We start from the raw sequence: 26,073 nt of genomic DNA on the forward strand, positions 1-26,073 counted from the left end.
GGGTGGGGGAAGAAGAGGCGGTGGCGGTGGGTGGCAGTAAGTGACGATGGCGGAAAAAGAGGCAGCCGCGCACTTTGGTGCTTGAGGTGACAGTGAACTGTGGGCAGAGGCTACCGGAGGGTTGTGATGGGCCCACCAGAAGCCATACCCGTGAATAGCACATGGCCCCCTGACCCAACAATGCCCTCAGCTCCTCCCCCCTCGGGCGAGTTAGGGTGGTCTTATCCAAAGTGGAACATACCAATGCTCTGAGAATTAAAGGGGAGGGATTGGGAGGCTGGGGCGTAAGCAGGCTATACCACGGATTTTGAAAACCTGTGGTATAGCCCTTCTGCAAAAATCGGACCAGCTAAAGTCAAGGGACCACTGTACTCCATTGTGAAGGTATACTGATTGGTTGTCATCAGAAGAGCTTGGCATAGTATCATTTAGGCCAAGCAATAGTCAATGAAGTCAAAGATTTCTCACTTGTGTACTTTAAACAAAAGTTGTACAGGGAACCCAAATAGCCTACATATGCAAACATTAAAATTGTTATTAAATTCTTTGCCTCTCATTCTCTCTCTCTTTCTGATCGTCCCATTCTTCCATAAACCTCCATAAACTCAGCTTGCAGGTTATGAAGACCAATTCTTCATTCCCTCCCTAAAGACATGTGTACAGGCTTTAGATCCCTAGACAAATCTTCAAGGAGATTATACTGTATTTTAGAAACTTGTAAAAAAAACAACAACCCCAGAACCAAGGGTAAACCTTGTCTACTCTAGCTATTTCCTTTAATTTAATCTGTTTCCTTCTAAAAGGAAAAATCTCCAGCTATAAAGTGTGTGGAGTTATAGTGACAGCCTGTGGCAAAATAGAAGAATTTCAGTACCTAAATCCTTTTGATTTTCATTCACTTTTGATCTCCCTCATTCTTCGGCTTGTCAGGAAAGATGAAGATAGGGGAATTTCAACCTAACTCCACTTATCACAACATAGACAACTCTTCATAAGCAGTGGCAGAGAGAAAGCTTAGTTTCCCTCACACAATTTCTTCAGATTGCAATGGACGGATCTTGTGCCTGAAGGCTGCCAAGCAGAAAATCAAACTGTGCACATCCACAAGCTAATAGCTAATGGAGGAACTACAACATTGCCAGGGAGACCCAAGCAATCTTTTCTGATAGTGTTAGCTCTGCATTCTAATTAGCTGATTGCCACTGTTGCCACTGTAACCAGTAATTTATGATATTTTTCACACACACACACACACACACACACACACACACACACACAAAGCATAAATACTGCAATCCTTTTAAGTACTTAGAAAATCATAGCAGCTTTTAGTTCCCATTAGGAATCCAAGCTACATTCTATTCTGCTTAGTTTTAACTTCTATGAATAGAATTTCTTGGATATTAGCAGCGCGGCATGATAGGGAAATTTGGGATATGAAAGGAATTTGGCACTGATTTTTTAGGGAAGTGGATTTCAAGCTTTTTTTTAAAAAAAGACTTTGTCCATAGCATGGAAGATGGCATTAAATGGAATCTCCTATCATTAATGGAAACATAGAAACATACAAGATTGATGGCAGAAAAAGACCTCATGGTCCAACTAGTCTGTCTTATGCTATTTCCTGTCTTTTATCTTAGGATGGATATATGTTTATCCCAGGCGTGTTTAAATTCAGTTACTGTGGATTTACCAACCACGTCTGCTGGAAGTTTGTTCCAAGCATCTACTACTCTTTCAATAAAATAATATTTTCTCACATTGCTTCTGATCTTTCCCCCGACTAACTTCAGATTGTGTCCCCTTGTTCTTGTGTTCACTTTCCTATTAAAAACACTTCCCTCCTGAACCTTATTTACCCCTTTAACATATTTAAATGTTTCAATCATGTCCCCCCTTTCCCTTCTGTCCTCCAGACTATACAGATTGAGTTCATTAAGTCTTTCCTGATAGGTTTTATGCTTACAATCTTCCACCATTTTTGTAGCCCATCTTTGGACCTATTCAATTTTATCAATATCTTTTTCTAGGTGAGGTTTCCAGAACTGAGCACAGTATTCCAAATGTGGTCTTACCAACGCTCTATACAACGGGATCACAATCTCCCTCTTCCTGCTTGTTATACCTCTAGCTATGCAGCCAAGCATTCTACTTGCTGTCCCTACCGCCTGATTGCACTGTTCACCCATTTTGAGACTGTTGAAAATCACTATCCCTAAATTCCTCCTTTGTTTGAAAATGTATATTGTGCCTGTAAATGAATATAACTTTATTTGTGAGAGATGCAAATTAAACAGATAGCTTTTTCAAACAATCCATATTCCTACCTTTGAACTTTTTGCCCATCCAGTTATTATGCATGTATTCTCTCTTCATCTCTGTTGCCTAGCCAGAATAAATACTGGACCAACTTACTGATTTATTGTCAATTCTCTCCCAACTAAGTGTTGTGGTTAGCTCTGGCCCTGCTCCTGCCCCAAGAACTGTGGATGTGGGGGAGACATCCACATGCTGCAAGCCTGTTTTGCTCCCGGTAGAATCTGCTGATGAAGGCTCCTCTAACCAAGAAGACATGAGTGACAGGGAGGAGGAGAGTGTGGCAGACAGCTCAGAAGGAGATCAATGATCTAGCTCCTCCTTGGATTCAGAACAAGAGTTAATGATATAGCCACACATGCGGAGAGTGATGCATAGGCAACAACAACTGAGAGATTATTATCAAAGAAAATAAGGCCACCTGGGGTTGGGTGGGGCTGTGGTAATTAGTGAGGCTACTATAAATAGCAGTCTGTGGGTTTGGCCATTGTGGAGGATTATCCGATCGTTGTGTTTCGTGACTGCTTTACTGACTTTGACTTTTTTTGTGCTGATTTTTCCCCGCTTTGAAACTAAACCAGGGCAAAGTGTGTTTCCCTTTGTGAAAGAAGGACTTTGAATTGCCTCACAGCTGCAAGCTAAGTATCACAGAACTGATAAGGGACTTGTACAAATTACCAGTTTGGTTGGAGACAAGTGCTCTTTGCTATACCAAAAGAGGGCTTGGTTTAAGTGACTTTTCATTATAAAGAACATTGTTTTGAATTTTCAAACGTGTGTGTGTCTGAAATTTGTACCTGTGAATTTTTGGGAAGATTCTACCAGAGAGCCCGACAGAACACTAAGTCAGGGATGAACTGCTCCCAGTTTGCTCGTGCCTGTCAGTCAATGGAGACCCAGTCGCGAAAGGAGCGTGAGCCTCCACCCACCCACCTGGATGTCACCATTTGGGCTCTTTCCCCTTCTGCGCATGCACAGAATGCTTTTGCATGCACAGAGGGTAAAAGTGTTGGGTTTAACTACTCTACTACATGCTTGCACTGTCTTGTAAACACATCTCTATGGTCAGGTTGCAATTAACTGACCAGTGTGTCACCTTTTGATGACCAAAAGGGGCAGATACCCTGCAGGCTATATAAACCTCTGCAGGGTAGATGCCCCCCCTTTTCTTCTTCTTGCTCTTCTACCTCTTCTACCTTCTTCTGTGTGTGCTCCATTGTCCTCGGCTGAGGACACATGTGTGAGATGAAATCCAAAGCCATCCTCACACATGGGACCATCCAGAAGTTATTAATATGGACTGGAATGTAAACTTATCTGCCTACAATCTATCAATTGCACGAATCAACATAATTGTAAGTAAAGATTGTATTTTTTCATCTTTATGAAGAAGTGGTCATTCATTGCTAACAAATGGGATTCTGAACCACGTGTTATTTCTTGCCATGCTAACTCCGCTGCAAATTAAGCCAGCTGAACTCTGCTAATACAAATAATATTAATGATAATCAAAATACCCAACAAAAAGAACCCAAACAGTGATATCCAGGCAGTAAGCAGAACCATGCGCTCTCTTCGCGACCAGCTTTCCATCGATTGACAGGCACAATCAAACTGGGAGCATTTCACCCTTGCAAGCCTGCTTCATTCATTACACACTTGTTCTTTCTCACACAGGTATCATGCATGGATGCCTGTCTCTTTATTCATATCCCAAGCATGGATTTAGCATCTTTCTCCAGTTACATACATCAGGCCTTTCTACCCAACCACCACTTCAATTTCTTCTTCTACCTATCCTGTGTACCAGCTGTTCAGTCATAATCCAACTGCATATCCAGACAGCCTTTCTCACTTATTTGTAACATAAACATAGGCATTCTGACCAAAGAGAATATTTCCATCAAACTGCATTGAAAATGAATTTATAGGTTTTCTACTTTCTAAACTTCTGGGGGAAAAAGATGTATGGAATTAATTAATCTTTAGTATACATTACCTTGGAGTTGTTGGCATTATAAGGCTATACATCTCATTAAAAAAATCCTGTTGGTGCTTACTACATGAACACATAATTTTTAAAAATTATTACTACAAAATAAACTGTGCAGAAGAAGCAATTTAATTCTTGTTTTCAGTGAACCTGTCATGATTTTTTTTCCAGATATGAGATCTTCTCTAAAGATTTTTATCTAAAATAAAATGGTAGGATTTTGCAAATGTGCTTTTTGATCCTCTATCAATTTAGGTTGATTAATTAGTAACCTATCCTACATGTTTGGACCATTCTTTCCCATGAAAGGCTTGGTAGTGGCATATGGCCCATTGAATATTAAATCCAGTCTTGAGCAACTTTTTTCCAATTGGCTAGGCAACAATCTTCTATCTCACCATGAAAGCAGCAAACTTTGCTCATATAATAATAACATGCTGACAATTTTTCATTCTTGAAATGTCTGTACTAGGCTGGGTTTTCTTCTTCTCCCACTCCTGAGCAATAGAACTAAAAAAAGAAAGGGGAGGATCTACATTCTGTCTAGATTCTGCCCAATTTAATCAAATAAATCTTCTTTAAAGCAATGCAAAATGAATCACAGATGGACTTGCCCTTTTGCAGGTTGCAGGAATCACCATTTATAGTTCGTTTAATTTATCAAAGGCAGGGGAGAAGAATTAAGGTACCCCTTTGCTCTTTTGCAGGAATAATCAGAACCAGTCTATGTGGCAGTCTAATTTACTTAAAATATATAATGACAGTTGCAACAAGGAATATGTAACCTCTTTGGAAGTCACTAGCAGTGGTGGTGAGCTTTTATAAAACTGGGTTTAATAAAGAAGAGTGTTATATTAAGCATGGTGGCTGGTGAATTTAAGCATCTGGTTCTCATATCTGGAGGAAAGATGGCAAACATATGCGTTACCTTTTTGACTAAACCTTCATAAAATCTCTCTTCCTTATGATAGAGGAAACTCTTTTCTGGTTATATACTTTTAAATGTGAGGAAGGAACTTCTTAGAGGATGTTCAACATATGAAGGAAATGCTAAATAAGCAAACAAATTTGAGTTTCACAAGATCCCTTTTTAAAGGTTTATCAAGGTTTCTAGATAAACACTTATCAAGTCTGCATAGCTAAAGGTATAACAAGCAGGAAGAAGAAGATTGTGATCTCACTGTATAGAGCGCTGGTGAGACCACATTTGGAATACTGTGTTCAGTTCTGGAGACCTCACCTACAAAAAGATATTGATAAAATTGAACAGGTCCAATGGGCAACAAAAATGGTGGAAGGTCTTAAGTATAAAACTTATCAGAAAAGACTTAATGAACTCAAACTGTATAGCCTGGAGGACAGAAGGGAAAGGGGGGATATGATCAAAACAATTAAATATGTTAAAGGGTTAAATAAGGCTCAGGAAGGAAGTGTTTTTAATAGGAAAGTGAACACAAGAGCAAGGGGGCCCCATCTGAGGTTAGATGGGGGAAAGATCAAAAGCAACGTGAGAAAATATTATTTCACTGAAAGAAGAGTAGATGCTTGGAACAAAATTCCAACAGGCGTGGTTGGTAAATCCACAGTAACTGAATTTAAACATGCTTGGGATAAACATATGTCCATCCTAAAATAAAGTACAGGAAATAGTATAAGGGCAGATTAGATGGACAATGAAATCTTTTTCTGCCATCAATCTTGTATGTTTCTATGTTTCTAAGGTTTCTTCCAATTCTGAAGGAACATACAACAAGAAAAATGCAGAGTATAAAATGTAATAAAATTAATACAATTGAAAGTAAACCAAAATTATGATTATTTAAATACTTAACAATTAAAAATATATATCTTTACAGAGCATATATCATAAATCTGATCCTAGTAGCCTACGCCTAGATAAGAAGGGATTTACACTAAACAGAAAATACCCAAATCAAGGAACTGCAAAGGAGAAAATTACACTGCTACCAATCCCAGTAGGCTGAGCTACTGCATATAAGCAGTCATAGGCAGATCACCCTCATATCTGATTCAGAAGTAGGTTCCTCCCAGTTTGTATTGGTTCACCCAAACTGGTAGCAACCCACTGGTAATGTCACAATGACATCACAGAACTGGATTGGTTGGTGCCAGTCCATGGGCGTCGGCATCTTTTTCTTTCAATTTTTTTGAATTATTTGTTTATTCATTTATTTTGAATTATTATCCTCCTCCTCCTCCTTCTTCTTCTCCTTCTTCTCCTCCTTCTTCTCCTCCTTCTCCTTCTCCTTCTCCCTCTTCCTCTTTCTCTTCCTCCTCTTCTTCTTCTTCTTGTTAATTAATTTTTTTTGAATTATTTTCTTGGTGGTCTTCTCCTCCTCATCCTTCTCCTTCTTCTCCTTCTCCTTCTTCTCCTTCTTCTTCTCCTCCTCCTCCTTCTCCTCCTCCTCCTCCTCCTCCTTCTCCTCCTTCTTCCTCTGTCTCTGCCTCTTCCTCTTCCTCTTCTTCTCCTTCTCCTCCTTCCCCCTCCTTCTTCTCCTTCTGTGCATGCAATTTCTGGCACTACACATACATTGCCATCTTGTTTTTGGTTTTTAAAAAATGTTTCAGATTTTTCTGCACTGCACATGTGCGCCCATGAGGTGCCGCCACATAGTAGGGGAGGAAGCATACCAGCAGCAAGGTAACCCCTGATCTGATTGTATATAAACAGTGAGGAAAGCCCACATTGAATAGCAATGATGATGTCATCTAATTGGATAATGAAACATCTGTAAGCAAAAAAACAACAACCTCAGAGAGGACTCCAACTTTCAATGGAGGAGGTGTTGTGTAGCACTGCAAAGGATCACCAGCCAGGTGGGTGGGAATACAATCAAGGCACAGAAGTGATTCCTGTTCACTACACTCACAACAAAAGAATAGGCTTTCTTTTGCCAAATAATAGACCTAGATTAATGTTGACCAGACACATGCCACATCACAGAATATCCTGGTTGCAGTGGTGGATTGCTACTGGTTTGGGGCTGGTTCACACAGAACAGGTGTAGGCAAAGTTGGCTCTTCTATGACATTATTATTATTATTATTATTATTATTATTATTATTATTATTATTATTATTTTAATTGGATTTGTATGCCGCCCCTCTCCAAAGACTCGGGGTGGCTAACAGCAATAACAAGATAGCATACAATAATAATCCAATACTAAAAACAATTAAAAACCCATTATTATAAAAACCAAGCATACATACAGACATACCATGCATAAAATTGTAAGGCCCTAGGGGGAAAGAGTATCTCAATTTCCCCATGCCTGGCGGCAGAGGTGGGTTTTAAGTAGCTTACGAGAGGCAGGGGGGGCAATTCTAATCTCTGGGGGGAGTTGGTTCCAGAGGGCCGGGGCAGCTACAGGGAAGGCTCTTCCTCTGGGTCCCACCAAGCGGCATTGTTTGGTTGATGGGACCCGGAGAAGACCCACTCTGTGGGACCTAACTGGTCGCTGGGATTCGTGCAGCAGAAGGCGGTCCCTGAGATAATCTGGACATGTGGACTCCAACCCCCACAATTCGTGAGTTAGCATGATTGGCCCAGGAATTCTGGGAGCTGAAGTCCACAAGTCATAGAAGAGCCAACTTTGCCTACACCTGACCCAAACCATTAGCTCTGACTCCAAGCCAAGAGTGAGCTGGTTCTCTGTATCTGTGACAGTGGGTCCACCTGCCCACCCCTGGATTATACTGAACAGTTTTCTCTGTCCCCCCCCAGAGGTCTTCCGGAGGCCAGAAATGGCCTGTTTCCCAAATTCTGGTAGGCCCAGTAGGCTTGTGCTTTGCACTCCCCAGGCTCAAAGGCATTCTTGGAGTTGAGGGAGGGTAAAAACACCCTCCCCCATCCTCCCAGAGGCTCTCTGGAAGCCAAAAATGCCCTCCAGAGCCTCTGGGCAAGTCAAAAACCAGCTGATCAGCACACACATGCACATTGCAGCTGAGCTAAGGCAACAGCTTGCGTGCCAGTGGATATGGCTCCGCATATCACCTGTGGCAGCCATGCCATAGGTTCGCCATCCCTGTCCTAGAAAATGACTTGACTTTTTTTAAAGAAAAAAAGCGGGGGGATCTTTAGGTTGGAGGCCTCACCTTCATCGTCACCTAGACTTTCTTGATTATACTGGCTTCTAAAAGTAAGTCAGGACACCCACCATCTTCCTTTCCCTGCAATGGCCAAGTTGTAGCCTTCTGTCATATCCCTCCCTGTCTGTTATTATAGAATAGCCAAGCATTATTCCCCATCTCTCACCGTCTTTCTCACACATCCCATGGTGCCAGGCAACACTTAATAAAAACCTCATTTTCCAATTATTCAAGGAGAGATATAATTGGAACAGGCTATAGCTTGATGAATTCTTCACACATTGCTAGTTGCCTGATTTTGGCCCTCAGCCCAAAGTAAAGAAAATAGATTCCGTTTTTAAGGCGGTAAAGTGCATGTTTAGCTTCAAAGCAGTCTCTCCTTTGGATTATAGTAACTTCAGGTCGGTTAATATATGCGTTGACATAGTTATGAGGATAAAGAATCAAGATCTTAACACTCCAAAGTCCCTTTGTCCTTTTCTCCAAATATTCATTGTGATCCCCCACCCCCATGTTGGCTGAAGCAACACTTTATGGCTTGCTGTGATGATAACATTAGAATATTGATACCATATATTCATGTTTGTGTTAATTTGAAAGCATTTATGAAGGCTGAAATTTTTTAGTATGGATTCATAAATATATATGCATAATCATGCTCAATTTCTATACAAAAATATAATAGATGTAATTCCATACTCTCCAGTGAGTATTTACAAATTGTTGACATTCTGAGTCATCTTTCTTCAATGAAAAGCCAAATACAATCTGTACCCTTTTTTTTCCTGTACCCTTCTTTTCCTTCCTAATTGCTAACATATGCTTTCTAATGACTATCTCACGTGTTTTTCAGAAGAAATAAAAAGAAGCATGCTTTAATACCTAGTTTATTCCCCATAGTTGTTGAATTATGCATGTATGTAAGTGTACGGGTGGTGGTGGTGGCATGTGGTAAGTGTATTGATGTATATATAACTCTGAAAATAATCCTCAGAATCTGAATTCTTTAAAAAAAAGTTATGAGAAAATGCTAGAATGGAAGTTAAAAATTTATAAAATCTGATGCAGATCCAGAATATGTTCAGAAAGCTTTTTTCCTTAGTTTCTCTAGAAGTGTGAAGGCATCTAAAAATTTACAACCTGTGAGATAAAGATCAAACAATGAGATGAAATGTCATGTCATTTTAAACATATATATATATTAAAGTTAAATGATGTATGGATTTGCTAAAAGCCTTTATCCAATGATGTGCAAAGGATGCAAAACAGCAGATATTTCTCAGTGTCCACTGATTTATGTTATGTTATCCAAATTTGATAGCTACATTAATAGTTCTGAATTGACAGTGATGGAGGACACTTCTGTGAAAATTCAGTGTAAAATCAAAAGGCACATATACCCATGCTTGGAACATCAAGAAGACTCTAGAACTGCAGATCATGCTTGCAGTATTGAGTATACAAGTTGCCTTTTGTTCGCTATAGTTAAAAAGGTTCTGATCAAGCTAAAAAATCTGCAGAGAACTCCAGAAGAAAGAAAGTGTGACAATGGACAATGGACAGAAAGCAGTTCTCACTCTCCCAAAACGTTAGAATTTGAGATCATCCATTGAAAGTACATATAGGAAAACACGGAATCATCAGGAGATATATATATGTGTATATGATGGTCTTCACCCTAGAACAAGGACAGAAGAACCAGCCTGAAGATGACGAGTAGGACCTCGTCGAAACATCACCAGAAATATCTAAATCCTACACAGGAAGAAACCCAAATATACCAAGAACATCATACCTGTACCCGTGAAAATCTACGAAAACATATATATATATGTATCACATATTTTTGCTGAATATTTAAAATTAAGGGAGGCTAGGATAGCGCTATTTCAGCCTTGTTCTGGCCTCATCAGCTAGCCATGCCCTAACTGGTATGGCTACTTGATCCTGCAGCTTCTGCCTTAACCTCTAGGCCACAGGATCTGATCCCTTCAGCTTTGTACCAGGGAAAGGCTATATGTTTTTTCTGTCGGATCACCCTGGTATATTGAAGGAGCGTCAAAGCTTCCTTTTTGCCTCTCGGCCCAAGCCAGGGCCATTTCCAAGGCAGTTATTTGTTCATAGCCAACAAACTATAACAGTGATAGCCATTCTGGATGGTCTTATAAAAGAAGTGGACAAGTTCACATCAGATCAGGCAACTAATAATAATGGCAATTTACAACTTCATAAATCTTTGGCCCTTTCCTTGCTTTGATTAGATTAAGGGACCTTGTAAATCACCTAGACTAAACCCCTGCTCAAGCAGGAGTCCCTACACCATTTTGGGCAAATGGCAGTCCTATCTCCCTTTGAAGGTCTCAAGTGTTGGAGCTTTCAGAATCTCCACAGGCAAGCCACTTCACTGGTTGATTGCTCTTGCTGTCAGAAAGTTCCTCCTTATTTCTAGGTTGAATCTCTCTTTGGTCAGCTTCCATCCATTATTCCTTATCTGGCTTTCTGGTGCTTTGGAAACAGCCTGACCCCCTCCTCTCTGTGGTAGCAATTCATGTTACCCCTGGTCCTTCTCTTCGCCAGACTGGTCATGCTCAATTCCTGAAAACGCTCTTCGTATGTTTTAGTTTCTAGTCACCTTATCATCCTGGTTGCTCTCTTCTGCACTTTCTCTAGAGTTTGAACGTCTTGCACCTAAGTATAGCACAAACTGGGTTGGCAATGTTTTTTTCTACTTAGTCCTCATAATGTTGCCTTCCTCTTGGGTCTATCCCATGAATGAGACTGGTTTAAATCATTCCTAGCTGGACCATAGTTAAAGTACAGCTAAGTACGGCTTTCCCTTTAATTCAACAGTGTTCAGAAAAGAAGCTTATTGTGTATTAACAAAGATGATTTACTAAACCAGAGGTCTTCAAACTTGGCAACTTAAGACTTGTGGACTTCAACTCCCAGAATTCTCCAGCTAGCAAGTCTTGGAGACCCCTCGATTAAACAAAGTAAAGAATTTCACAAGGTCATCTGGGTAAAAGCAGCTCTCTGAGAAAAGCTGTAGGAGGATTGAATGAAATGATAATTCTTATTAGTTTTATCAAAGGCGGCTTTCAGTTTGCACTTATGCAAATAAAATTCAGTTGTCTGCTAAAATCTAGATAGGTTTACTTAGAGCAGTGGGGTACACCCCCACCCCCCAGAGGGGGCATGGAGCGATGCCAAAGGGGGCGTGTGACCTCGGGGAATGTGGATTGATTGATTGATTGATTGATTAGATTTCCATGCCATCCTTCTCGAGGCAACTCAGGGTGGCATAGAAATCTAATAAATAATTTTTGCCACAGGGAGTAGGGATTTTTTGCACTGAACAATAGCACAGAGCACAGAGCAGGAGATATGAAGTGCAGATGACAAACCGTTAAGAGACATCATGAAAAAATATTTAACAGGGATGAAAAGAAAGGAGGAGAGAGATGGAGACAGTAAGACAAATGTAAGTCTCTGAAAGCTAAGATGAGGAAATATGATGAAGCGTATGTAGTGCTTGGCTTCACTGTGACTATGGTGGAAGATGAGGAAAGACTGTTATGTTTACTGTGTCTAAAACTGTTGGCAGTGGACAGCATGAAGCCAAATAAATTAAGGTGTCACTTAAACACATTACACCCCAATCACGCCCCAACTCAAGTTGCTTGAGTTTTTTCAGAGAAAACGTGCTGAATATTGCAAACAATTGTCCTGGTGGAGAGATGGGGGGGACACAAAATATTTACTTCTTCCTGGGGTGGGGGCATAACAGAAAATAATTGAGAAACACTGACTTAGAGAGAAAGAAATGGATTCAGATGTATTTTACTGTTCTCTTTTGATCTGACTTGTTCTTTCTGTGTCACACTCTCCCAATTCCTTTATTTACCTCTTTTTATCCTGTTGCTTTATGAATTCCTAGTATGTTTGGTTGAAATTCCTAGAATATTTGATCTCTGTACAGGTAGTCCTCAATCACCATTTTAACCCAAAATTTACGCTGTTAAGTGTGGATTTGTGAAGTGGGTTTTGCCCCATTTTACAACTTTTCTTGTCACATTTGTTAAGCCAGGTTTACCCAAACTTGGCAACTTTAAAACTTGTGGACTTCAACTGCCACAATTCTCCAGCCCTCTATGCTGGCTTGAGCATTCTGGGAGTTGAAGTCCATAAGTCTTAAAGCTGCCAAGTTTGAAGACTTCTGTGTTAAGTGAATCAATGCAGTTCTGAAATTAGTAACACAGTTGTTAAGTAAAGCTGGCTCCCCCACTGCCTTTGCTTTTTAGAAGATCACAAAAGGGGATCACATGACCCCAGAATACAGCAACTGTCCCGAATACGAACCAGTTGTCACGGATCCACGTGTAAATCACATGACCATTCGAATGCTGCAATCATCATATATGTGAAAAATGATTAAAAGTCACTTTTTTTTCAATGTTGTCGTAACTTCGAATGGTCACTAATTGAATTGTCATAAATCAAGGACTACCTGGACCTGTCTGTGGGCGGCTTTTCAGTCTCTTCCTTTCATGTTTTTCCAGATCAACTTTTCTTCCCAAAATTGAAAGCAAAGCCTCTTTCCGTGCTTCTTGTTTATCTCTGTCTAAATTTTCACAAATGAGTTTTCTTCTTTTATTACATGTTTTCCCAATCTAAGGTGGTGTGCTTTTGACTGCATTATTGCATATAAAAATATGTGCATCTTTCTTTATTTCATAACAGATCATATAAAAAGTAGCAATAATACATTTCTCAGATCCACACACACACACACACACACACACACACACACACACATACATACACACAGCACAAACAGTGCATAATAATACCTCATTCTGAGAAAAAAGCTAGCCTTGCCACTAAGTCATGCCAGTAAGCCCGCCAGGCCAAGAAAGCAAGTGTCATGGGGTTAGAGGATTCTTTGATCTTTAGTTAGAGCTTAACTTTTAAACAATTTCAGTTTTGCTATTGTTATTTGTTTGTTTTTAAGCTGGAGTGGGATACTTTCTGCACTGATTCAATGCAACATTTTTTTATCAGCCCTTCCCGCATGGCTTGGAGACCACATAGCTCAGAGGATTTTCTGATCCCTAATATTTCTGCTTTAAAAGAAGACCAAGAGAAATATTTCAAAAGTTTTTATTGTGGTGTGCCTTGAAGCAAACCAATTGAATTTTTCCAACATTAGTGTCCTCTAAATCAGTGTTTTTCACTAGTGTGCCGTGAGACATGGTCAGGTGTGCTGCGAAGCTCAGAGAGAGAGAGAAAGCAAGAGAGAGAAAGAACGAGAGAGAGAAAGAGAACAAGAGAGAGAACAAGAGAGAGAGAGAAAACAAGAGAGAGAGAGAGAACAAGAGAAAGAAAGCAAGAGAGAGAGAAAGAGAGAGAAAGAAAGCAATAGAGAGAGAGAAAGAGAAGGAGGGAAGGAGAGAGAGAAAGACAGAGGGAGAGCAAAAAAGAGAGGAAGGAAGGAAGAGAAAGAAAGAGGGATGGAGAGAGAAAGAAGGAAGGGAGAGAAAGAGGGAGGGAGAGAGAAATAGAGCGAAAGGGAGGAAGAGAGAGAGAGGATTTTTTTGTCCAAACTTTTTTTAGCCCCCACCCTCACCCCGCTCAATGTGCCCCAGGGTTTCGTAAATGTAAAAAATGTGCCGCGGCTCAAAAAAGGTTGAAAATCACTGCTCTAAATGATATACCAACCCTCATATTTTTATACAGTTTGACCCAAGAACTCAATGTACCTCTAATTATACTAGCTACATAAGAAATCATTTGGCTCCGACTTCTTGCCTTTTCTTTCTTTTTTGTAGAAATGCTTTTATCTTTTATCCTTGGAAATCACCTTCCTGTAAGTTTCCTTATTCCACATTATTTTGAACTTCATAGTTGTCCAAATAAGGCTGGGAGGAGAAACTGGCAAACCAACCTAGAAAAACCCAAGCAGAGTCCAAGAACTGAACAAAAGCGTCATGTCTGCCTCATTGATCTTCGGAGAGGGGCGGCATACAAATCTAATAAATGCAATAAAATACAATTGATGCTTGCAGCTCCCTGACTGGTAGATGTTTTCTTCTTGTGGGGATATGCTGAAGGGGAATAACAGCATATCAGTCATACCAATCATACCAGCCCTACAGTCAGCATGCTTATAACAACTGGCACACTCTCAACTGAAGACAATGCAACCCAGCAGGAATTTGTAACAGATGCCACAGAAGCAGGGGTCGCCATTGCCAGTGCAGATGTCTCATCCCTGACTTCATAGCCTTAATTGTGTCTATGGCAGAGTATAAATATATGCTCTCTACATGGGGCTACCTTTGAAAAGTGTTCGGAAACTTCAGATCGTGCAGAATGCAGCTGCGAGAGCAATCATGGGCTTTCCCCAAAATGCCCATGTAACACCAACACTCCGCAGTCTGCATTGGTTGCCGATCAATTTCCGGTCACAATTCAAAGTGTTGGTCATCACCTATAAAGCCCTTCATGGCACCGGACCAGGGTATCTACGAGACCGCCTTCTGCCACACGAATCCCAGCGACCGGTTAGGTCCCACAGAGTGGGCCTTCTCCGGGTCCCGTCAACAAAACAATGTCGTTTGGTGGGCCCCAGGGGAAGAGCCTTCTCTGTGGCAGCCCCGGCCCTCTGGAACCAACTCCCCCTGGAGATTAGAATTGCCCCCACCCTCCTCGCCTTTTGTAAGCTCCTTAAAACCCACCTCTGCTGTCAGGCATGGGGGAACTAAGATATTCTTTCCCCCTAGGCCTTTATAATTTATGCATGGTATGTTTGTTTGTATGTATGTTTGGTTTTACAAATAAGGGTTTTTTAATGGTTTTAGTATTAGTTTTAGTATTGGATTTACATGATGTTTTATATTATTGTTGTTAGCCGCCCCGAGTCTACCGAGAGGGGTGGCATACAAATCCAATAAATAATAATAAAATAATAATAATAATAAATCCGATTTCCACGTTGACATCTTTTGCAAATCCCTATTCGTACGATTAAAATAGCTGATCATTATAAATTCCCAGTCTGGAAAAGAAATCCAATGGGGCCTGCAAAGTATGGAGCAAGCTACCATTCCCCAATTTTTCTCCAGCTCAGGCTCAAAAGAATGATGGAGGCTCACGGAAGATGCCTCCATCCATTCACCCCATACTTCTCTAAGCCAGTCTTCTTTTTCCATCCACAGTGTGGGAAAGGGTGGGGAAGGACCTGTTCCTTTTTCCTTTTCTCTTTTTTTAAAAAAAATATTTTTAATTAATTTTCCACTTTTTAAAAAGAAAACACAAGTAAGTGCAGAAGAAAATCAAAGAAAATTAAATTAAATTAATAATAACATATATAGATATCAATAATAATAATTAATAATAATTTACTAGATTTGTATGCCGCCCCTCTCCGAAGACTCGGGGCGGCTCACAACAGTAATAAAAAGCAGTATAGCAATAGAACAAATCTAATAATAAAAAGATATATAAAACCCCAACAATTAAAAACCATACAACACATACATACCAAACATAAAGTATAAAAGCCTGGGGGAGATGTCTTAATTCTCCCATGCATTAGCATTATATTAGCATTAAAGTCACTATATTTCTCTTTTTCTCATTGATCAATGCTGTAGCCATATTTGTACACTTATTGAACCTTCTGTGCGACCAAAGAAATATTTCAGAGTTAGAGGGGAAGGTAACGCCTTCTCTTTCCCAGCCGATTGCTGGAAGAGCAACAGCACAAATTATAGAAATTGTGGGTGTGGGGTGATGATAGTAGCTGGGATGCTTCAGGAGCAGAGCCTAGGTTCCATAGAATCAGAAGTCTCTCTCTCTCTCTCTAATGAGAATCAGAGTAATCTAATTTTGGGGGGTTTGTTTACATTTTTTCACTTCAGATCTGATCAGAGTGGGACAGTAGAAAGCCCAGCGTTCGGTTTCATCCTGTTTAAGTTGCACTCTAGAGGTATAAATTAATAACAAAGATTTAGCAAGGTCGTATTTGCTGATAAATTAAATAAAAAGGAGAAAGGCAATATTTACTTGATGTTCCGTCCTAAAATTGCCCTGTTGACCCTGATCAAGCAGTTTGCAGAAGGAAGATGAGGAGGTATCACAAAGCGGTTTTGATAAACGATAGAGCTCTTTTCATCTTATTTTTGTTGTGTTTTGAATTCTTAGGTTATCAGCTTGCAGCCGAACACAGAGAAGCAATGAGTAATGGGTGCTTTGGTGTGAACTGTACAGGAAGAATGAAAAATAAACACTGACACTTGTTTCTTAATAGTTGCTGGTTTGCAGCAGAAAGTTGTAAATCTATTGGTCCAATTGCATTTTCCTCCGTTGGCTCATCCTGTGCTGTTCTTTTTATGTGTAATAATTACTAACATCTGCTTTCTGATCTCAGACTGAGTGGAACTGCAGAAGCACTTTCTATTCAGAAGAATTGCAACAGCTGTTTTATTTAGCCTTGGGCAGCACTTCCTGTTCAGTCTACAGCTGTCTTCCTGTGTCCAATTTAGGTTTGAGACTTTCTATCTTTCTGTCTTTCTTCCTAAACCTTTTGCATTATAACAGGAAAGAAAAGAAAATAACTAACCCAGATTCTGTTGAATATAATTTCCACTGGAGGAGGATAGTAGTAATCATTTAAGGTTACACTGAATATATAGGAAAATTCCCAGATCACATCTCCAGCAATAATAAGTAACATTCTAACCATACGAAGTAATAATACATCATATATATATTCACAATAAGATAAACCATATAAATTTGACTTAGGACCAGATTACCTACGGGACCATCTTCTGCCTCATGTATCCCAGTGACCGGTTAGGTCCCACAGAGTCCCATCTGGCCAGACAATGTCATCTGGTAGGGCCTAGGGGAAGTGTCTTCTCTGTGGCGGCCCCGGAATGAACTTCTTCCGGAGATACATATTGCCCCCTCCCTCTTGGTCTTTCGCAAAGCTTTGAAGACCTACCACTGCTGGCGGGCATGGGGACTGTGAGTTACGAGATTGTTCCCGTCCGATATGAATGACTGAATTAGATGAATGTGGATGATTGCATAAAGGGTTTTAGATTTTTATTAACTTTGTATATGTCTTTGAAAATAATTAGATTTCTCATGTATATTTTGCTTATTTACAATGTTATACCTTGTCCTGAGTCACCAAAGGTGGCATAGAAATCAATCAATCAATCAAACCAATCAACAAACAAACAAATTTTAAGTTGAGGAAGTGTGCTTGATGCACCAGTTGCAGCCCTATTTGGACAGGGTGCAACATACATTGCACTACACTTATGCCCTTATCACCTTGAGGTTCGACTAGTGCAATGCTTTCTATATGGGGCTACCTCTGAAGAGCGTTCGGAGACTGCAAATAGTACACAATGCAGCCGTGCAAGCTATTGTGAGCCTTCCAAGGTCTGCCCATATCTCACAATCACTCCACGAGCTGCATTGGTTACCAAATGGTCTCCAGACTCTATTCAAAGTGTTGGTTGTGACCCATAAAGCCCTCCATGGCTTAGGATCAGATTACCTACAGGACCATCTCCTGCCTCATGTATCCCAGCGACCGGTCAGGTCCCACAGAGTCGGCCTTTTCCAGGTGCCGTCAACCAGGCAATGTTGTCTGGCAGGGCCTAGGGGAAGAGCCTTCTCTGTGGTGGCTCCAGCCCTTTGGAACCAACTCCCTCCGGAGATTCATACTGCTCCCACCCCCTTGGCCGTTCGCAAGTCATTGAAAACTTACCTCTGCCCGCAGGCCTGGGGCTGCTGAACCTCTAGCCATGGCCTTTAGTATGACCATAGTGTGAGTGAGTAGGGCTGTGTGATTTTAAATTTGGGGTTTTAGATAGTTTTGAATATTGAACTTTTGAATTGGTTTTTGTATTTTTTTATGTTGTGAGCTGCCCTGAGTCCTTGGAGAAGGGATGGTATATAAATGCAATAAATGAATGAATGAATGAATGAATGAATGAATGAATGAATGAATGAATGAATGAATTTTAATCTTGTTTTCTATTAATGTTTTATAAATCCAGAGTGTTTGGTTTCCTTGTAGTGCAATGTATGTTGCAAATATAGAAGCTTCGCCATTGGTATGAAAGAAGGCATTATGGATTGTGATCATGAAATGATCACTTTTCTGATTGAAGGTTCCAGGGATGCAGCTCCACAGAGGCAAGAACAGGTCTGTAATTTAGACTAGAAGATCATTGTAATCACATGGAAGGAGCAATTTGATAGGGCTGATGGTTTCAAGTGTAATTCTAAATTAATGCATACATTTTGCTTTTGCATAAAAGCAAAATACTTGGGAGAGGAATAAGAAAAAAAGGCAAAGCTAAACAGTGGATATTTAAATAAAAATTATTTAAAAATTTAAAATGAATGCCAATCAATGCAAACTAAGGAAGAAAAAAATGAATAAATAAGAAAGCTAAAAATACAAAGAAGAAAGTAAAAATAAAAGAGAAATAGAAAAAAAGATATAAAGTTGCTTCCAAACTTCTTCACAGCAGTTATAAATACAATTTTAAATTTATCTTGTTTTTAAAAAGACATGATGGCTCTCTTTACATAATCTGTCTAATAATCAAAAACAAAAATTGTAAGTTCATCTCTACCCCTCCATTTTATGCAGTAAATCCTGGGGGAATTCTAGTCAGGAATAAACTGCCTGTCTTTTGTCTTTTTTCTAATTGTAAAGCCAAAGAGTTGTCAACTCTTCCCAATGGAGAAAGTATTGGGGAACATTTGAAAAAAAGACAACTTAACGCACAAACAGAAACAGTTTGCTCCGCTCTCCTTGAGCGACAGATTGCAAGGAGCAGCTGGGAGTTTTCCCAAAGCACCAAATTTTTAAGGTTAATGACAAAAATTAGTTTCACTTCTTTAATGTCCTAATGTGTACTAAGCTGAAAAATCAGGGCTTCTTCTTACATTAATTCCCGTTGATGTTAATTCCTGTGATTCAGATTTTTCTTTGTCCTCTTAAAAGAGACTTGCCATCTAGTTAAGCCTTTCCTCTAGCTTTTCCTTAAGCCTGCACTGAGATGCAGTTTCCATGCTCCAAGCTTCTATTTGGATTCTGGAGAGAAAGCAAAATAATAATCTCCCTTCTCTTCCCGCTATCCACAACCTGACTATATTTAGCTGGTGTGATTCTTTAGAAAAATAAAAGAGACATCAACTTAGCAATTCATATACTGTAAATAACAGCCAAACTCACTGCCAGGAAATACTGGTATAGTTAAGTTAATATGTTTCCAAGAAATTTTATGCATGTTGACTCAGAAATAAGGTTTCCCCCCTCCTTCTTATTCCATGGTGTTTACCCCATGTAAGTGCGTTGGCTTGTAAATTTGACTGGTATGAGAGCAAATGAAGACACTGTGCCCTATATTTTTCTACTTATGTTGCCAGAGGTAAAAGAATGATTGGCTTTTAAAAGAAAGTTTTCAAAATTATAGATGGGAAAGACCTGAATTACTGTATTTCCAAAGGGAGGCGGACTAGGCATTGTATCTGCAGCTGTTGCCCCCACGGGTGGGGGGAACACAGACAGTGGGGGTAGTAAGTTTATGCACTATTTATTGTATACTTAATAGGGTTCTTTTTGTTCCTTCCTTCTCTAGAACCTTAATATGATCCTTAATTACTTTTAAAATAGGAAATAATTGAATAGAATGTTTTTACCCATAAACATTTTAATCATTTTAATCATTATCTAGAACTGAAATTTTATAGCAATGAAAGAAAATTGAGCTACTTACCTAATCTGTTATCATACTGAACCTTGTGGGTTCAGTACAAAACCTTAAAATGTTACTGTGCTCCTCAACAAATAATGCTGTCTGTTATTTGTCCTTTTTGTTGCTATTCAAATAATGTGACTTAATCAACCGAAAAAGAGTCCAAGCACCTATTTGAAAACTTATCTTGGTGGGTAAGCCACTCCCACCCAGTCACATGACCTTTAAGCCACTCCGGTCATGATTGTCAAGCCACTCCCAACTGGTCACCTGGTCATGTGACCATCAAGCCACACCCACACAATAAGCCATCCCCACAGTGTGGGCATAGATAGAGGTATAACAAGCAGGAAGAGGGAGATTGTGATCCCCCTGTGTAGAGAGCTGGTGAGACCACATTTGGAATACTGTGTTCAGTTCTGGAGACCTCACCTACAAAAAGATATTGATAAAATTGAAGGAGTCCAAAGACAGGCTACTAAAATGGTGGAAGGTCTTAAGCATAAAACTTGTCAGGAAAGACTTAATGAACTCAATCTGTATAGTCTGGAGGACAGAAGGGAAAGAGGGGACATGATTGAAACATTTAAATTTGTTAAAGGGTTAAATAAGGTTCAGGTGAGAAGTGTTTTTAATAGGAAAGTGAACACAAGAACAAGGGTGCACAATCTGAGGTTAGTTGAGGGAAAGATCAGAAGCAAGGTGAGAAAATATTATTTTACTGAAAATAGTAGATGCTTGCAATAAACTTCCAGCAGTTTGTGCTAGTAATGGTTTTAGTAATTAGCTAGTAATTAGTGCTAGTAATGGTTGGTAAATTCATAGTAACTGAATTTAAACATGCTTGGGATAAACATATATCCATCCTAAGATAAAATACAGGAGATAGTATAAGGGCAGACTAGATGGACCATGAGGTCTTTTTCTGTTCTCTATCTTCTATGTTTCTATGGTAGTAAAAAAATTTGTAGCCCTTCATTGCTGCAGTCCTGTATAAAATGTTTCAAGAAGACATGCAAAGCAGAAAAGAGAATACTGGTATAAGAAAATATTTGTAACTTGGAATAATAATGAAATTTCCCTCATGCTTTCTGAGCTTGGTTGCCTTCTTGCAGACATTTCATTAAGCAGGCTAGGTAACATCATTGGTGCTAGTAACTAGTGGGCTTTGTTCTCAATTTAGAGAGGAGAATGCACTTTAATTACCATATTTGGGGGAGGAAAATAAGAAAAAAAATTCTGCCTCTGTCTACCAGCATTCATGCCTAGCATTTGGGAGGAAAGCACCATTTGGGAAGGGCTGCCTTTGCATCCTCCAAAAACTCAGTTAGGGAGGAAAGCTCCGTTTGGGAGTGGCTACCTTTGCAGCCTCCAAAAGCTCCATTTTGGGGGTGATGGCCTGTGGCAATCCCTGCAACCTGGAACAAGTATAAAACATGACGCACGGAAGCCAAAGAGTGGTTGGGTCTACATTTGGTGAATAAGATGCACCCAAATTTTCATCCTCTTTGGGGTGGGGGAAGGTGCGTCTTATACTCTATAGCAGCAGTACAGTAATAGTAAAAAGCAAACCTTTCCACATATCTTGTTTGTTCAAATACATAAGAAATGTGCCCATTGTGTTTTGGACTCAGTGCTCAACTTGATTAACTTCTGATGATCTAAAACAAGACAGGATCATATCCATGTCACTAGCAAAATGTATTCCTTCTATATCTTGCGGAAAAATCTAAGCTATGAAGATTCAAAATACAGTGATACCTTGTCTTACAAATTTAATTGGTTCCGGGATGAGGTTCTTAAGGTGAAAAGTTTGTAAGACGAAACAATGTTTCCCATAGGAATCAATGGAAAAGCGATTAATGCGTGCAAGCCCAAAATTCACCCCTTTTGCCAGCTGAAGCGCCCGTTTTTGCGCTCCTGGGATTCCCCTGAGGCTCCCCTCCATGGGAAACCCACCTCAGCTTCGCAAAAACATTGAAGTCCTCAAAACCCGACCTCTGTGTTTTTGCGATGCTGCAATTTCGCTGAGGCTCCCCTCACTGCAAAACCCCACCTCCGGACTTCCTGCTGGGATTCCCCTGCAGCATCACAAAAACACGGCATTCCGGAGGTGGGGTTTCCCATGGAGGAGAGCCTCAAGGGAATCCCAGCAGCGCAAAAATGGGTGCTTCACTGGCAACGGAAGTCCGGAAGCAGGGCATCCCAGGAGCGGCAGTGGGTTTGTAAGGTGAAAATAGTTTGTAAGAAGAGGCAAAAAAATCTTAAACCCTGGGTTTGTATCTCGAAAAGTTTGTATGATGAGGCGTTTGTAAGACGAGGTATCACTGTATTGTCATGTGAAAGAAAAATAGGAAAACGAGAACCCTTCAATAAAAAAATAGGCCTGTCATTCCTGTTTACTGAACAGTCCAGCATATTCTTGTTCATGTTGTCTTCCTCGCTTGGGGGCCTGTCATATTTCCATGTATCAGGAAATATGTCTGGCTTTCTTTTGGATAAATATGAGCTTTCTGTGAAGTATGTTTGGATCCTGAATGAATCTTTCTAATGGCTATTTAAAATATCAACCTTAGGACATTTCCCCCAAGATAATCTTGTCCAAAAGATTTACCCATTTTATTATTATTTTGTATTTTATATTTTGTACTCTGATATGACCTAATGGCTACTCAATCAAGTACTATTACTTTACTATTTTAGAGTTTATTTAAAAGTATGTTTTTTTAAAAAAAAACTAAACAGAATTTGAACATAAATGAAGTTAGTTGCCTCAGCACTGAAATTATATGCATATCTATTAGGAAATAAGTCCTTTTATATTCCCACATAAATCAATTTGGAATTCAGCTTTCATTCTTGTTGATTTTCCTCACACAAAATGTTCTGCTGGCGTGTCCCAACTGACTGTAATTACAGGGTAATTAGTCCAAAAAGACACACACCACATGATAGAAGGAAAACCAAAAGTCTTTATCAACAGAAAAGCAGAAAAAACTCCCTTTTTAAATGTCAAAGGGATTTTCTGGTACACACAAGGCAAAGGTTAAATGCAATCCAATTTCTCCCCCAGTAACTGGGAAATTGAGTCCAATTCCAAAGTCCATAAAGTCCACACACAGTCTTGAACAGGGAAACAGCAAAACCACGATCTTGACGAAACTATGAATCAGATTAACTTCCACAAGGCTAAACCAGAACGCTGCTCTTAATCTGTAGCACTAATTACAGCAGCCCCACCCAACCACAGGTGGCCTCACTTATCTCCTGTAATAATCCTTCAATTGTTCTCTCCTATGCATCACTCTACGCATGTGTGGGTCCATCATAAGTTCTTGTTCAGAATCCAAGGATGATACAGATGATTGATCTCCTCCTGGGCTGTCTGCCAAACTCCCCTCTTCCCTGCCACTCATGCTTCCTTCATCAGAGGAGCCTTCGTCGGGAGATTCTATCGGGAGCAAAACAGACCTGTGGCATGTGGATGTTTTCCCCACATCAACCTCCACATTCCTTGGTGCAGGAGCTGGGCCAGAGCCAACCACAACACAAAAAAAGAATAATTTACTCTTATGTTGTATAGGGCAACATTTGAGCAATTGGTTACCAATTCTGTGACCCATTGGCAAATTCTCCAATGATATCATGGACTATGAAACCAAGACAGGAATGCTATGGGGAAATTTCTGGGAGATAATCTGCTTCCATTCTCTTCCTTACTGCGCGTGCGTGCGCACGCACACACACACACAAACACACTTCTATCACAATTGTTGACAAAACTGGGAATGCTGAAGAAGACACAAATGGAGATCTTGGGGGCCACGTGCAATTTGACAGATGCTCACTCTCATTCTGTGGGGACAAGAATGAACACACTAATTTTGCTTACCCTGATATTATTCTTTCTGCTGTCCACAATTAGAGGGTTCTGTCTGTGCAATAGGGAACCTCTTCTGTTTATGAAGAGTCAATAGATTTAAGAGCTCTGAAACTTCAAAAACACCTCTATGTGTATTTTTGCAGATCAGGCAGTATGTATATATACCTTAATGCATATGTTATGAAATGTAACTCGGACAACAAGATACTTATCTCAATGGCAAAGACAACCTTCTGTACAGTTTAAGGCATATAGTATCATTATGCATTAATATGTAACAATATTTTTATTTTCTTACATCCTTTAGACTTTATGTACCACCCTCCCCACTTTCCCATTTTACCATTTGAAACTTAATAAACTATATATTTAAAAAAAGATTGATTTATTCTATTATATTCTTATTCTAGGTCCCAAAGGTGCTTTTTCAGGAGGCAACTGGACATTTTTTTTCTTCTGAAGATGTTTCACTCTTCATCCCCAAAGCTTCTTGAACTCTGACAAGATAGTGGGGAATGGAAGCTCTTGTCAGAGCTGAAGAAGTTTCTTGGTTAATGATGATGATGGTGATGGTGAAGATGACGACAACAACAACAACAACAACAATAGAGTTAGAAAAGACCTTAGAGGTCTTCTAGTCCAACTCCCTGCTTAGGCAGGAAATCCTACACTACTTCAGACAGATGGTTATCCAACATCTGCTTAAAAACTTCCAGTGTTGGGGGATTCACAACTTCTGGAGGCAAGCAGTTCCACTGATCAACCATTCTGACTGTCAGGAAATTTCTCCTTAGTTCTAAGTTACTTCTCTCCTTGTTTAGTTTCCAACCATTGCTTCTTGTTCTACCCTCAGGTGCTTTGGAAAATAGGTTGACTCCTTCTTCTTTGTGGCAAACCCCTGAGATACTGGAAGACTGGTATCATGTCTCCCCCAGTCCTTCTTTTCATTAAACCAGCCATGCCCAGTTCCTGCAACTGTTCTTCATATGTTTTAGCCTCGAGTCCCCTAATCATCTTTGTCACTCTTCTCTGCACTTTTTCTAGAGTTTCAACATCCTTTTTGTATCGTGGCAACCAAAACTGAATGCAGTATTCCAAGTGTGGCCTTAACCAGGCATTATAAAGTGGCATTAACACATCACGTGATCTTGATTCTATCCCTCTGTTAATGCAGCCTAGAACTGTGTTGGCTATTTTGGCAGTTGTTGCACACTGCTGGCTCATATTTAAATGGTTGTCCACTAGGAGTCCAAGATCCCTCTCAGTGAAGAAGTCTTCAGAAGGAAAAACAAAGTCCAGTTGCCTCCTGAAAAAGCACCTTTGGGGCAACCATGACCTAAATCAGTGTTTTTCAACCAGTGTACCGTGGCACACTAGTGTGCCGCAAGACATGGTCAGGTGTGCCGCGAAGAAGGAAGCTCAGGTTTCGGTCTCGCAACTTTTTGCTGAGATAGTGAGAGTGAGAGAGAGAAAGAAAGAGAAAGAAAGCAAGCAAGAGAGAGAGAAAGAGAGAGAGAGAGAAAGCAAGAGAGAGAGAAATCAAGAGAGAAAGCAAGAGTGAGAGAGAAAGAAAGCAAGAGAGAGAGAAAGAGAGAAAGAAAGCAAGAGAGAGAGAGGGTAAAGGAGAGGAAGGGAGAGAGAGAGAGAGCAAAATGAGCAAAAAGGGGAGGAAAAAACAGAAATGAGAAAATGATTGAGACAGAGAATGAGAGGAAAGAGAGAGAAACAAAAGAGAGAGAGAAGTGACTCTTGATTTAAAGCATATGATAAAAAACACCCAAAGAATAAGAGAGAAAAACAAACACACACACACACAAGGGTGGGGAGGAGACAGGGATGGAAAAAGAGAGGAGAGTGTCTAAGGGTGTCATTTTGGTTGGTGGTGTGCCCCAGGATTTTGTAAATGTAAAAAATGTGCCGCGGCTCAAAAAAGGTTGAAAATCACTGACCTAAATGACTGAGAATTTCTACAG

General features: G+C 40.0%; 2 long non-coding RNA genes across 4 annotated transcripts in view; one reads left to right on the forward strand and one right to left on the reverse strand.

Moving 5' to 3' along the window:
- Positions 1-20,354, reverse strand: part of LOC139167762 (uncharacterized) — a 44,936-nt gene extending 24,582 nt beyond the window's left edge. The window contains exon 1 of the long non-coding RNA XR_011559189.1: positions 20,239-20,354. This is a non-coding gene — a long non-coding RNA (uncharacterized lncRNA). The remainder of the gene's footprint in view (positions 1-20,238) is intronic.
- The window catches only part of LOC139167761 (uncharacterized), a 150,936-nt gene that overhangs the window by 46,945 nt on the left and 77,918 nt on the right, over positions 1-26,073 (forward strand). The window lies entirely within an intron of this gene.

Source organism: Erythrolamprus reginae, chromosome 5 (assembly GCF_031021105.1).
Source record: "Erythrolamprus reginae isolate rEryReg1 chromosome 5, rEryReg1.hap1, whole genome shotgun sequence".
NCBI classification, from domain to species: domain Eukaryota; kingdom Metazoa; phylum Chordata; class Lepidosauria; order Squamata; family Dipsadidae; genus Erythrolamprus; species Erythrolamprus reginae.